The following is a 16,501-nucleotide window of genomic DNA, read 5'->3' on the forward strand; positions in this document are numbered from 1 at the left end:
TAAGTGTCTGGGAATAGATTTCATTGTTTTTTCTTTCTTTTTTTGTGCAAAAACTGAGTAAGTGTTCAGCCGCACTTCGAGTCTTACTGTTTCTAGTTCGCTTTTCGTTTCGATGTTTATTCGTAATCCAGCTACCAGACATCTCCAAATATGTTCCATTAAGTTTAAATCTAGCGATTGAAGAGAGATTTCTAAGCTTAAGGACAATTTTCGAGGCACCAAACGCAAACGTGTGCTTAATATCTTTATCTAGATAAAATACAAAGTTGTTTCCGATTACCAAATTTTGGGCTTATAGTTTAAAATTGCTTTTAAAATAGTTAAATGAACAGCATGATTCATTATTTCAATAAAAAATTCCAAATTTCCTACTCCTGATGTTGTAATGCACCCTCATACTGAAACACCTTCACCGTCCTGATTAACTGATCCAACTAAGTTCTTCAGATTAAATTCCTCATTTTTTCTTTTTTTTACAATTATACAACAATTTAACCCAAAATGTTGAATTTTTTTTTCATTTATAAGTAAGACGTTGTTCCAAAACGTTTTGAGCTTATTTATCATTGATATTACGACGGAAAGCGTAAGCTTACTGTTTCTCGCACGAACAAGAAAATTTCTGCAGGAAGAGGTCCCATTTAATCTAGCTAATCAGAGAACTTGGCGGAAAATTTAAGGTGAAAATTAAACGTAAAATGTTTCATTCAATTCTGCAGAAACTATTTCAGCACTCAAATGTGTATTTTTTTTTAAAACTTTTAACTGTAAACCTCCAATCACGCTTTGTTAACTTTGCCAGTTGACCTTTTCTTACCTTGTTTTCGATCCGATTCTTGTCTTTAAAGCAATTTATCAAGCGCTTCTACATAGAATGGTATAAATTAATTAATTTAGAGACATTTCAAACCAATTTATGGCTACTGTGAGGGAAAAAAATCGAATTTCGAATCGTGTTTGTTGTTTTCTACGCATACCTGCCATTTTAAAATAATAAGCAGAATATTAGGGAATAAATAAACAAAAAATTAAAGGCAAATGACTTTACAGTGTCATTACAATGCAAAAATAATAAAAAAAAAACACATATGATAATTTTAATCATGAATTTATTCGAAAATATTTCAGTGTAGGAGGACTTTTGTGGCGTATTTTTTCTGTCTCATCGTTTTTCGACAAGTTTCGTAAATAAAATTTGGCAATATTTTGAAAAAAAACTACTGGATCTTATTCAGAATGGCATAGGAATGGTGTGAAAAAAAAATTGACTTCATATTCGAATTCAGTTTTGCGTTATTTTGCTTTTACTACAAAATTTCAAGGTGTACGAACACTTTTGGGAGCCACTGTATACTACGCATATGTGTACGAATTTCACAAAGGTAGCATTATATTTTATTAAAATATCATTGAACTTGGTTTTATTGAGGCTAGCTCTAATGTAATCTCTAAATAATGTAATATGAAGCCCCCAAGAATCATCAATTAGTTTGAAAGCCCAAAACTTAAGAACCAATTGACTGATTTCGCTGAAAATTTCAGTTTGATTTTCTAAGCAACGAAAAGGTTTGAAGATCGGTGCAAAAACAATTTGATAAGTAATTCTTTTTTATTCCATTTTAAGATACATTTTTGAAACAAAAAAAAGGTGTACAATAACTTGCACATAGTAATATTATATGTCATTCGAAAGAGTAGATGTTTCTATACGTGCGATGCAATTTGTTCCAGTTTTCTAACTTAATTACGACGGGAGTTACTGGCGTTTTATGCTTGATTTTTTAAGGCTTTGTGTTCGTTTCCACTCAGTAATTCTTGATTAAAACCATCAATAAAAATTAAACAGATTGCTTCAGCGTTTTTTTTTTTTTTTTTTTTTTTTTTTTTTTTTTTTTTGAACCATTTAAAAGAGTGACTTTTTTCATCTCAGTTCTAATGTGATCTACGGTCGATCAAACCTTTATCTTGATTACGAAAGAAAACGTTTTAACTCAAGTTCGAAAATCTTTCCTACATTCAAGTTGTTAACGTTTTGTTTGTTGCCTTGGTTATGTCTTTCAGTTCCTTCGCTCGTTTCTTCTTTCTTCTTTTGATTTCTTAAAAGTGTTTTATTTTATAGCCATCCACAGCCCTTCTATGCTGGTTATAACTAGGAAAATTGACTTACACTTCATTGCAATTCCATATGTGAGGAATGACATTATTGTTAAAAAACAAAATATAATTGGTAACAGCGAACTTATTTTCATTGAAACTTCTCTACATTTCATACTTATCAATTAAAATATGAAAAACAGAACAGAAAAATAAATTTTCGTTTTTTCCCCAATGTTTAAGCTACTTTTTGCTTCGTGAAGAAATGACACTTTGTATACTACAGTATTGGACTTTTTGGTACAAAACAAAATTCCTGTGACTTCAATTCAATCTTTTGACTGATGCATGCTTTTGAGAAAGGGATGTAACAATAAGAAACGACTAACTTGGATAATTGTTCATGCATTGTTATTAAATACCAAAATGTATGTTATGACGGAATGGCTGTGAGGAAATGACAAGAATTTTAATGTCCATTTATTGCAGTAATAGTGACCATATTTTTAATGAATAAGAAAAATGTACTGCGTAAAGTGTAATAAATGAAAAAGCTTATAAAATCATTTCAATAAAATCAGTGATAAAAATTCACTTTGTAATAGTGGAATTGCACTTCACCGAAATTGGAATCTCATTGAAAATTCGTTTTTTCTTGAATGAGATAGTTAAATAAAAACAATGATTCCTTTTGTTGAAAGTTTATGTGCGACTGTTATTCAGCTGATAAGTATTCAACTTTTTGATGGGTATTTTAATAAAAATATTTTTTCTCTGGGGAGAGGGTCGTAATTTACATTTTGTTTCAAAAAAAAAAACACATACACCGAATAAATTCTTGTTTTCTTGAAAGGAAGAGCGGATTTTCATTTTGTTATAACTATAAGTATTTGAATTAAATTATGTTCTCTTTGTGTCGGAGTTTTTTCACTTGATTCTGATTAAGCAATCAAGACTGCTTATTGTTGTTATTTTGCCCAATGCCTGACGTTTGCCAAAAATCTATTGTCTTTGTCATTAGTAGATAGCAAACCACGTGATCATTCGCTATGTTCAACTTTAGCGAAGGTGGTTTTGAACGAGTATTTATTTAGATGATTTTTTTTTTTCTTTTGAAGAGGAGCTTTGCCGGACAGTTATCATCATTTGCAAAGATTTCTTATTCTTCTGCATATACTTCTAAAATTATGTATGCAAATTTTAATTAACGCGAAAAGCTTTTTTTATTTTTTATAAAGAATTGAAAAGGAAATTTAAATACGCTCAAACAACTTTTTTTTTACCTTTTAGCAAGAACACATCCTAGCGGGTACAGCTAGTGCTAAATATGAAGATAAACTCTTCAGAGTGAATAACTATTTTTTTTTAAAGCCCTGAAAATTAAAGAAAAAAGAAAAATTGGAGATATTCCCTTATTTTATCGTAGTCTTCAATTACGCCTCATTTGTTTTTGAACAAAAAAAGAAAAATTAGCGTTTGAAATCTTAAAGTCAAAGCCATGTTTACTGAAAACCTTTTAAATTTAATAGTTATTTTGATGCAAACATTTTTAAATAAACGATCAACGATGCAAAACTGTAATGAAAAAATAAAACCTCGACTACGGTAACATGGCCTCTCGTCTTTCCTGGTTCTAAGTATTTTAAATTCTTTAATCTTTGTGCCGGGGATTTTTCCTTCCCAAACTCTAACAGATGTTTTTCAAATTATTGTGCACTGAGAAATACCTCTCATCAATCTCGATGCGCTAAATCCCGCAATCATAAATTCAATGCCCGCAACTATCTTTCCTAAATGTTTCTGAAGCTTAGCATGCTAATGAGGACCTAACGTCTATTGGATGATCCGGAATTGATGTCGAATCAGGATTTCGCTTAGCGTACATGAATCGAGCTAAGTCAAGACGCTAAGCACTATGCTGTCAAAGCAATTACCTTGTACTAAAAGTGATAATTCAAATTGATTATCCAAATCAACTCAAAATAGATGCTCATCGGAATGAATTAGGTATCCTGAGGATATCAAATATCTTGACATGGCGTGCAGAAATTGGGTAGCTTGGTGGTCATAATTTGTGCCAATAAGTCAAGGTTGGAAGTCATGCTTTATCACAGAAGACTCTGACTAAATTGCAGTAGTATTTGTGAATAAAAATACTGTGCTATGCCATTTTATTGCAAATTTACCACATTATATTCAAAGAGTTGAAAAATGTGCATGCGTAAAGAGCGTGCTAAAATTACATTAAAAAAAATGAGAATTTTAAGGAAAATCATAATTTTCCTTCTTTATTTCTAAGGCAACAACAAAAAAAATTCTACTTCATTTCTATCTCTGATATTATAACTAACAAGAAAAACTAAAGTGTTTTTCAAGTGAAAATGTAAAACGAATTCGCATGTCTTCAATGGTCAAAAAAAAAAAACATTGCATTTAGTTTGGAGAAGATCCTTTAAAAGCAGTTGTCTCGAAGAACGAAAACCGCTTAAACGCTTCTAGGAGGCTTACAAGTGTTATTACGCAACGTAACCAATAAGGCAACTTTAAGTTGTATAAAACATCAGCGGTCAGTCGTTATAACCGAATTTTGTAATTTTCAAAACGATATATTAAACTAAGACAAAAAAACTACCGCTGTTTTTTTTTTCCTTTAACTTCAGTTTTTTTTTTTTTTTTTTTTTTTTTTTTTTTTTTTTTTTGGCTACGACTCAACTTTGAAATTTCCGTATAGAAAAATCTTACCCTTTTTTAGTCACATACTGTATTTTTGTATCTTATGCCTTTCATCTAAATATTTAATGCTGGAATTATTTTTCAGTTAATGTTTCTTTTTCCTCTGCAAAAAATTGTTTAGAAATTTTACTTATTTTTTTTTAATTTGTTTCTTTAATTGTATTTTAAATTTAAATTATAATTATTTCAACATTGCTCTCTTTTATGTAGCACAGTCGTGCGATCTTTTAACTGCAGATAACAATTTTCAACTGTCTCATATGTAATATGCAAGAGCAAATAATTATTCCGCAAAACATACGTAATTATTTTGTTCTTTATAAGCAAAGAATGTGAATGGCGCCGGGAAGGGGTAATTGAGGACCAACCTAACTTAAACCATTTAGTTTTTACATACGTTACCAATTCTAATATAGTGGTAAAAAAACATGTGAAGGCGGATGCTATGACCGATTCCGTGTTCGCGCAAATGGTGACTGAGACACGTTAAATATGTCGTGGTCACGAAGTCCTCCATGTTGAAATTCCAAATCAATACCTCTGAGGGTGCTAGATCAAGAGTTGCTTGGCTGGATCGAAAAAGCAGAGCTGCCTTCAGGACCCCATTAAACCAGTTAAACCACTTGAGGAGTAATTTATCAAAAGGTAACATATCCCCCCCTTTTTTTTGGAAAAACTCATTTTATGACATTTTCTAAATCTTTCAGATGACCTTAATCGAATCCCTTACTCTGAAGAAGTCCAAACTGGTAAAATCCTTTGTTTATTTAAGAGTAAAGTTTGACTTTTTGAACAAAAGGTAACAAATTCGTCTTTTACACTTTTTATTTTAAATAAAAGGGGTTCAAGTACTTCGATTAGAGAATATGAGAAGGGGAAATATTAGGGTTTTAGTGAAATTGGAGTTCTTAACATTCAGGTTTTCTTTCAAAAAGGCACATATCCAAAATCCTTATATATTATTTCTGTAGCCTGTTTTTGGTTTCTACGCCAAATTTCCCTCAATTCTTGATCGATTTCTTTGATTTACGGCTTATTGTGCTGGCTACTGACGAAAAATAGACCCAAGGTCTGAAAATTGTTTCTTTTAGCCGAAAAACCTGTTTTAAAGAACCAGAATAAGGTTTTCGGTCAAACTTATAACTTTAATTTGCGCTATGACCGACAGAGCTGAGTAGCTTGATCGGCAGAGCGTGCTCTTCGTAACCAGGAGATTACGTGTTCGGGCCCACGTCCGAACAATCTGCAACAAAAACATTAGAGAAATATCGCGCATTACATGAACGCTGAATTAAATGAATAACAACTATGAAGGAATAGAAAAAATGAGAAGGAAATACTCCTTGCTGATATGGAAGCATTCAGTGGTTTTGTGCTAAATTACTTCGAAATTGCACGTGTGTTTTTTTTTTTTTTTTTTTTTGAAGCTTTGGCTCTGGAAAGAAAATTAAAGCATAATGTAAGCGAAAATATAAGTAACAGGTTTAAGATTTCAGACTACAATAGAACTGTTTTTGTTCAGAAAAAAAAATAATAAATCGTATATTGAAATATATATTCTTCTAATGAGTTTTTGACTCTTTGTACAAATAAATAAAATACTACCTCAATTTGAAGGGTAAAATATATATATTTTTTTCTTCTTTTTGCTAAAAAACAAATAGCTTATCACATTTTTACTACATTCGAAAGCATAGTTCAATTTATTTTGTATTTTAACCGTGCTGTTAAATGATGAACACGTGCTGCCATCTAAGTTATAACGGTTTAAGCAGCCTGCGATAACAAATTGTAAAAATTTTCAAAAATAAAAACATTTTTCTTCAATATCTTATCTTATATATTAATCCCCTCTCATTTTAAAACTTATCAGGCTGGCCAATGACGAAAAAAAGACTTACGGTCGAAAATTCAAGTTTTCGAAATCGCCTCTTGCTGTTTCAAAACCTTGATGCTGCCTGTAGTTCTTATGCATTTTTTAAAGCAAAGTTCTAATGCAGTTTTCCATTTTTTACGTCGCTTTCGGCAAAAAAAAAAAAAAAAGCCTGTGTGTGTGTTCATATTTTAATAAAGCTTAACAGCACTGGACTTAGTTGTTCGGTTTAATTGATAAGTTTTTTTCGGTAGAGCGTTCGGCTATAAACTATTTGAACTTCGGGCAAGCTTATGCTGTCCGACATAATATCAAATTTATATTAGTATTACGCATTACATGTGCTCATAACATACACACCTAATAAAATAAATGCAGTGGGAATGCTACTTGGTGTTTCGACTCCTTTATGCAGGCTACAGTTATCATTCGGATAAGTTGATTGTTAATCGAATTGTGTTCTTTGACTACATCCAGACCACTCAACATAATGTAAGCATAAAAAAGTATTAGATTTACCTAAAGAAATCCTTTTTGTGCAGAAAAACATTTTTATTGTATGCTAAAATGTAGATGTTTCTAATAGCAGTGTTCGACCTTTTGTACAAATGAAAAAATACTACGCCCGATTAAAACTACGAATTTCACTCAGTAAACCTTTAATTTTTTATTCGCGCGAATACGATATAAAGCATTAAAAGTATTATCAACTTCATTAGCAAGAAATTATTTTCTACTCCTCTGCTTTCTGCTGAAAAAAAAATACATTTTGTCTACGTTCGAAAAATTACACTTAAGAACGGACTCAGTTCAACTGGTTTTGGTTTTGAATTTTAAGTGTTCGATTAAAAGAGAAAAATGTGAGGGCATTTAAACCGTAACGGTTAAAGCAACCTTCTATGTGAAATAGTTCAATATTCAAAGATAAAAACACTTATTTTCAATCAAATTTATTACTTCTCTAGAATGTTTGTTTCAATCGCTACGTGAGATCTTCGTCATTCTTTAATCAAATTCCATGCTTTGCGAATAATTTTAAATCGTATCATGCTGGTTAATGACAAAACACAGATGCATGATCTTATTATTATTATTTTTTTTTTTTTGGCAAAAAGCTTTTTTGGTGTTTTTTACTACGCATTCCTTCAATGAATAGCTTTCGAAAAGGAAGGCGCAATTGCTAGGTTTGTTGGGGTGTCGGGCTGTTAGTCAGAATGGCGCCAATTCGAATACGTGCCAATAAATATCTCTTTAATGTTTCTTTTTTTCCCGTCAGATGCTGACATGTGCAGGACTATATTTGCCACAACCTGTTTTTTCACATGCACAATTATTGCTTTTTCACGAGTCACCACTCAGTCACACTTTTAATGACATTTATGTTTGCATTGAAAATATGTACGATTAAAAGGGGAGCTATGATCAAATTATCACAACGTTGTATTTAACGAGGTTTTGTTACTGATGTATTTAAATTACATGCCTTCTCTTCTGCGCTTACTTTTTTTTCGGTTCTTCGTCATAATGTTCTTCCTTTGAAATTCTTAAAGAGCGAAATGCCTTATGAAACGATTTGAAGCACAGTGCGGAGTTCCGCACGGGTCGACTAGTTATTATTATTATTTTTTTTTTTTTTTTTTTTTTTTTTTTTTGAGCAATCACGATTGATTATTGCTTTCATTTGACTGTTTTTGAGGTCCTTTGATTTTTCCCACCGCCACCCTCTGCACCATCACCGTGGACAGGCGGGCTCCTCACGCTGCTGCTCCTATAGCGAAAGCCGTCTCCAGGTTGCATCCATGTCCTACACACATGCGCATACATACACAACTACACACACACACACACACAAACACATACATACAGACACCTACACATATAAACACAAAAACCTACACACACACACACAAAACTACCCACACTTTCATGCCTGCACACAGACACAAACACACATGCCTACACACACACATACCCCATACACACAAACACACATATCCCCCCCCCCCACACTCGTGATTGCGAAAAACATAATTTGAATTCAAGATGTCAAAATTCAATTTTTTTTTTTTTTTTTTTTTCAAACATTTTTTACTCTGGGACATAATTTACTGTGTTTTTGTGCTCAATTCTGTGACCAGAAAAAATGACAAAACTGTTTTGTTTTTACCCTAATTCGTTTTTTTCACCTTTTTTTTAAATGGATACGTTGCCTTTTGAGAAATTAGTCCTCAATTGTAATGGTAGGCGGGGGGGGGGGGGATCGGGGAGTGCAAAGTAATGTAATGAATGCTATGGCCGATATCCTTTACCTCAGAGGATTAATTCTGGAAGTGTTAGTGAGTGAAGTCATATGCATTGCGAAATATTCCTGTGTGCACTTTAAACTTTAGTAACTAAAGCAGATGTTTAAATATGAAATTCAATTTTCTTCAACCCGTAACAGGGGAGGTAAAAAAAAGGACATAACAGGGGACGTGAGGTCTCAGAGACCGCTCTACTTTCAGTTTTTTTAAAAATCGTGTAATTATGCTACATTCCTGCAACTTCCCTTACGTTCTCTTATTACCTTTCTTAGCACAGGAAAAAAAATATTTTTGAATTCTGAATTAAAATATATCTTTTCCGAGGAAATTTTACTAGAGCCTTAAGATTTTTCAAGAAAGTTCATATTCTTCAGTAAATAATTTACTACTCGTAATAAAATTGATCTATTATTTATTAATGATTTTGTTTTAAATGTTTAATATATACAGAACATTTTAATACTAGAAAATTGATTACATCACGTTACAAGAAAACTTTGACAGTCCTTTAACTAAAAGTATTAAGTATTTCGCGTCGTATTTCCAGGAATAATTCTGCCCTTATTGTCTCTAAAACATCATTGCGTATTTTTGTGAACATATCAAACAACTCTTAACCTCAACTAGAATTGTTTGCATTTCTTCTGCATAACGCGAATAAGATAAAGAAACCATTATTTAAACGGTTCGCCATGTCTACTACTGCCAAAAATTGTAACACTGAAGGTGAGGTGCAGTCTCACAGACCGTTTCAAAAGAATGCAATGAAATTTAAACCCGATGCACTCGTCAAAAGATGATGTTAAGCAAAAGGGGTGTTCAAGGTCACAAAACAAAAAAATATTGGGAAAAATCATTCAATCGGATTGAAAATAAAATAGGGGTGATCGGATGATTTTTTGAGCGGTCTGTGAGACCGCACCTCCTCTGTTATGGGTTAAGATTCAAATTTGTTATGTCAAAGTATATAACGTCGATGCTCCCCATAATTGAAGAATTTGTGAGTTTGTGAGACTATCCACGTGCATTATGAAAAGTTATGACTTTCCGTTCGCACATTGCGCACTGTAAAAATAATCCAAAACGTTACTGATTCCTTCCGAGGAACGTTCCGGCTTTCAAGGGTTTGCACCAATTTCCTGTAAAAAGCAAATTTTTTGCAGAAACATTTCCTGAATCGCAACAAGATTTAAGAATGTCGGTTATACACTGTGGCGAAAAACATTTTTAGCTATCAGTGTAAAAATATATGAGGCTTCTTCATTGGGTACTTCTCCTTCAGCTTAGTTACCGCCCCTCTGGATTGACTGAGCCCAAATCAAAGCCGAAATGTTGCATTCGGATAATGTAGCTTCGGCCATATTTACTCTTTAAGAAGCTCTCGGCCATATTTACTTTAGGAGCTTTCCCAGTAAATTAACTTATGTAAGTTTTCACTGAGCGTTCCTGAGTTATTCTAGAAAAATGACTGGTTTGGATTAGGAAGGTTTCTGAATTTTTCAGAAAGATTCCAGGTCAATTTCAGAAAGGTTACTAACTTATATTTTTTTACAGAAAATAAACACAAAAGTATAATGCAAATTATTATTATTTTTTTTCAATTCTTGAGAGGAAAGGGTTAATTTGGCGACTGTATTGCCGCTGGGTAATGTTGTTTTAAGAATTATTAATGGATATTCATGAGGCGAATGTTTGAATCCATCGCCGCACAGTGGGGCGAAAACGCCAAAAAGCGCTTTAAAATGTTTTTAAACCTTTCTCGCTTCTTGGTTTACACAGGCATGTTATAATGGAGTTTTCTCGATTTGTTTCGGCTCAGGGTCCAAAGGTCGTAGGTTTACGCAGCTAACTCCTTTTTAGGGTCTTTCTACAGATCATTTATGACTAATTAATATTAATTTCTAAGAGGACATAAGAGGACATTTTTTGCAGAGTGTTTTGAAAAAAACAAACTTGAATTCCTTGAAGTTTTCGGTGCTGATCAAACCCGATTTTCAGTTTGAGAATTCGATTACTCATTTTTTTCGTCTTATTACAATCGTTGGATACGAGAGAAATTAAATATACCCGCCTTTAATAAGAAAAAAAAATTATAGACTGCTTAAAAGCAATTTTTGTAAATTCCCGCACTCACGGTTCTTCAACTTTCTAAAGGCTCCTTTCAGCTTTGTAGTGGATGAAGGACTCTGAAATTCCAGTTCTGGTTGCCTTAGAAGTAGGTCTGTGCAAATTTATTAATCCTCAATTGATTAATTATAAGGGGGACCCATTTATAAGCGCTTTTGGCGTTTTCGCCCCACTGTGCGCCATAGGAACGCCATCGTTGGATTGCCGTTAGGTAGCGCTGTCCTGCGTACCAGAAGTCAACGTGAGCGTTGACGGAAGTTCAATCTTTGAGACAAATGCGATAAGTATTTAATATCGCGGGGGTGCTGTTGGTATACGAGAAAAACTAACGCCGTTTACACTTTTTTTAAATATAAACTTTTGCTTTCGCGATGCAATATTCATTTGGCTGTATTTATGTGTGTTCGTTCTGCGACTATAGAAATTTTCATGAAACAATTAAGGAACTTTTGTTTTCAAGAACTAAATCATTTAAGTCACATTATCAACGTTCCGAAGTGAAAATTTTGGCTTCTGATAAAGCTGCCTCTAATATAACAATAACGACACGAAAACAATGCTTCTTTCGCAACTACTAAACGTGTTATCACCCTATGTTTTGAACAAAGCTTTTCCATTAATAAAATCTCTTAGCCTTTTGTTAAAACGAGTTTTACGTCCTTTATTTAAAACAGCACAAATTCTTTGTCCAAATTTGTATTATTTCTCCCAAAGGAGGAAAGGTCTTTCTGCTTTGAAGAAAGAAACAGAGAACGAACAGATAATAGTTCGTTTAAAACAATGATGATAACAAAAGAAGATTCATCATGGTCATGCGTAAGTGTAAGTAACATATAATATGAGTAACTTTTGTTTGAAATTAAAATTCTATTTAGATTAAATATTCAAGAGTGCTGAAAATGTTATACTTTACTTAGGAAGAATTATCTGAAAGAATTAGCATTTTATTTTAAAATCCTTTTTGCTAACTAAGAGATAATTGATTGGTAATTTGATAATTAAGATAAATTGATTGAAGCCATAATACTTTGATAGAAAATTAAATCAATTCAACCAGACAAATTGAGTCAGTGTTTAATTGTATCACTATCATAAATCCATCTTTTTAGATTATTATTCATACTACTAAATCTCATTCAAAAAGAAATTAAGAAAGCGTAAAATTTTAAAAGTTATACCACATTCACTTAATCATCTTTGGTATCAGGAACTCCTGAGTATCCTGCATACACGATATGTTTTTTTACATAGCAATTTATTGCTATGTAAATTTTTCTTTAAAAGGTTTTTGATAGAAACAATTATTAAATAGATAGAATTTAATTTTCAGTGTTTTCAAGAAACATCTATAAGTCTGCTGAAGTAAAATTTTAATAGTTAATGACATTTTAACCAATAGTCATTTTTAACAGAAAAAAAAAGACCGTGTTTAGGAAAATGTGTCCAAAAGCAAAAATTTCACTTCAGTAAACACATAAATAAAATGCTATGAAATTTTCAGAGTAATAAGTAAAATAATTGTCTAGAAAAAGGAACATGAATTTTTAGAAGTAACGTTTTGTTAAATCTGCGTTCGAAAGTAAAATTGTACGTACAGTTTAATGCATTCCGACTCCATTAATATTTAAACTGAATTACTTTTAATCTGCATAGAGACATGAATTCAGTGGTGCTTGAATACTCTTGATTTGGATAATTAAGTACATAAAAACTGAAACATTATTTTTTTTAGGTTTTAGCGTACCGACTCCCCTTAAAGAATAATGGTTCATAATCACCATATCTAAACGTTTAAAGCTAAATAATAATCTAACTTCGTAAAAATATTGTTCTACCCCACATAACTTGCCCCAATAAAGAAAAGAAATAAAACATGCAAAAATATTTAACGTCTGCAAAAAAAAATTAAAAGTGATCTTACAAAGAATAAAAAGTAAAAATTTAAAAAAAACGAATAGATTAAAAAAAACTCGATTTTCATTTGCAAAAAAAAAAAAAAAAATCAGCCGATAATATTTATTTCCAGAAAGGCGATTTTTTTCTTTCAAGAATTTCGTCTTCATGAATTTCATTAGCCACGCTGCAATGTATCAACTGAGTCGTTATCTACTAAAAACAAAGGTAATAAATTGATTTGAGAAACGTTTGACAGTGCGCAAAATGAAATTGATTGCTCAAAAAAAAATCATAATTGTGTGCTAAAACAAGAATAAAAATTTTACTCGTAAATATTAGATACATAAAAAATCATAAATACTGAATAAAACTAAATTCTCTGACTTACTTTCGAAAAGCCCTCTACTTTCGCCAAGTATTGAAAATCGTTAAACAGTTCTTATCACTCAAAATCTCTTTCTGTCTTCACAAGATACTTAGATACGCCATCAAAGTTTCAACACCCGTGGACACTTCATAGTCTTCTAAAATCCCTGCTGATTTTTTTAAACGAAATCGAATGAAATTTTTTGACAGATAGGGAAGACTTTTTTTACTATGAACTTTTTTGCTACTTATGCACTGACAGTGATAGATCGCGTGTTATTTTATCAGATGAATTCTTAAAAATAATCTTTTAAATTTCCCATGCGAAACCATTTTAGGAAGCAAAGCTGCGCTCAAAGCGTTTTACGACAGGTGCTGAAGAAACGAATAACACCTGAAACTTTAAATAAATTATTCATGTCTTGTAAATATTTCAATTAGTTCATCTTCCTATAAGACTATAATAATTTTCACGTATCTGTAAGCGTTCAAATCTGTATAGTCTGTAATTTTTCACCGAATTTAAACCTAATGTTCCAAGAGGACTTTGCTTTTAGTTAAATTGCTCTTTTCTACTAACTTTTTGTAAGCCATCTTTAGTACCACTATCGTTGCAGTAATTCGTTAACTTCACTGTAAAAATGATTCAGAAACGTTCTGGAAAATAATAGGCAGGTGATGTGCCCAATTTCTGCTAGTAACATATCTCGCAAAAACCAGGAACGTTTTTCGTTAAAATTCAGTAACCTTCCTCAGATTATCCTGAAAAATCTAGAAATCTTCCCATATAAAGCTAGTTTTGTCTCGGGAATTTCAGAGTAAACTTAGGTACGGATAATATAACAGCTCCAAAAGCTGTATTGCAAACACGACCAAAGCTAAGCCAGAATTGCAATTCTAGCAAGCTACATAACTTAAAGACTTATTCACTCACTTTGGGAACTTAAATCAGTCTGGACGAGCCGCGATCGAATTACAGCTGATACACGTTATAAATACTGTCAGTTAATCTTTAAACTGGGAGCTAAAAATATTTTTTACAACAGTTAAAAGTCTGCATTAATGCAACTTGTAGTAGTTCAGAAAACTTTTTGACAATGATACTCGATATTTCCAGGAAATGTAAAAAAACCATTGAAATTCCGAGACGTACTCAGTAAGAAACAGTAGCGTTTCTCAGTAACGTTTCGGAAAAACTCAGTAAAATGCTTAGTAACGTTTCGGAATTTTTTTCCAGTGTTCGTACAACGAAAAAAACGATAAAAAAATAATACGTTCGGTGTATTTAATAAAACCCATGTTTTCAAAGTACAAAATTATTAATAGAACTGCATAAATATGCTTTCAGCGTACAGACATTCAAATTTGGAAGAAACTTTTAAATAGCATGCGCTTTTTAACAGTGATATAAATGTTTTAGTTTTCTGAAGATTAAAGCAAAATTACATCGGTCGTTCCATACAGAAATACTGTGCCTTTAGCAAATAATTAGTGCTCAACAATCAAAAATTCAACTCATTTAATAGACTTTTTTTAACCCCCGACACACAAAGGAAGGGGGTTATAAGTTTGACGTGTCTGTGTATCTGTGTGTCTGTCTGTGGCACTCTAGCGCCTCAACGAATGGACTGATTTTGAAGAAAAAAATTTGTTTTTGAAAGGACAGTTGATCGAGAGTGTTCTTAGCTAGGTTGCATCTTTGGATGACATTAATTAACGAAGAAACTAATTAAAAACCTCTATAAAACATTTTTCGTGATTTTTGCATTGAAAACATAGTTAAAATTTTAATATTTAATACGAAAATGTAGAGAATTTCTTTCCGCGTCTGATAGAATGTGTTTGGAACTTCCATGTTTCATACAATTCAAATTACAACGTTTTTTTAAAAGCAGATTTTAATAACGGCTAAGCCTTTATTCATGCGTTTGATAACCGAATTCATTGTTGGCCGACAAGGAAATTAAAAGCAATGAAATTAAAAAAAATTATCTGTTTCCAGTTTCTATTCAATAGCAAATAAAATATTTGACATTGATTTTTAATAATATAAGGCTTTTAAAAGGATTTTCAATTTTCGGTCTTGATTCTTCTACAGTTGCGACTCAGTCGGGGGTTTTTTAAATCTTTAATTTTATCGTTGCTTGTATTGTGAAATTTTGTATCTACCCACTATAAAAGTTCCACTTAAAATATAGTCATGTAAGTAAAGAACTAGATTGTATTAAAATAATAATCAAATGTAAAAAAATACATTAAAAATTCGATAATAATACTTTTGTATGACATAAATTATAGCCATGCTATTGCATGAACCAACTATTATAGGCGCTACATGTAATTCAAAAGATTTCCCGTTCCCTAGATAAGTTTATAACGTAAAGAGAAAATATTTCCCCAGAATTTAATTACTGCATAATTACCACACTTAAAATAATTTTGGAGAGTCCTGAATGTAATTAACTCTGTGAACTTGCTAATATGCTTTACGCCAAGCAACTTCCTTTTCGGCGGTTTTTCCCCTTTTAATGATTCGTAAATCCCTTTGTCGTGTTCTGCCATTAATCACTGTCGATGTATTGAAAATGGCAGTTTTAAAGTTGCCAGAACTTAAATACAGAACTAGTGTGATTTTTAAAATAAAATATAAAAAGTTATTCTTATTGTGAGTTAAATCTTTATTGAATGCTAGCTGAGCCAGCAAATGTTGTTCTGCCATATAAGTATTTTCTAGAGAATATTTTGGTTGTTAATTGAAAAATAACGAATGTATTATAAATCATAGACAAACTTTTTGTATCGTTAAAAATTTGGCACAAACTGCTTTGTGATACAAAACAAAAGCAGAATAAAATGTCAAAACGACGCGACGTCACGCTCCGGCTAAACTCCATAGAGTAAAGAAAATGCATAGAGAGGCAATCGCTATACTAAGAAATTGAAGTAGAAATTGAAGCCGGAAGTCGCACCGCTGTATCCCAAAATCCTTAGCCTCTTCTGGATATCATGAGATACACTTTGATTTAAAACATTCCATTACTGAATCTCAATCGGTTGTTAATATAAACTTAGATATTTTATTGCAAATTTATGAGGCACGTTTTTGAAA

This window comes from Uloborus diversus, chromosome 8, assembly GCF_026930045.1.
Source record: "Uloborus diversus isolate 005 chromosome 8, Udiv.v.3.1, whole genome shotgun sequence".
NCBI classification, from domain to species: Eukaryota; Metazoa; Arthropoda; class Arachnida; order Araneae; family Uloboridae; genus Uloborus; species Uloborus diversus.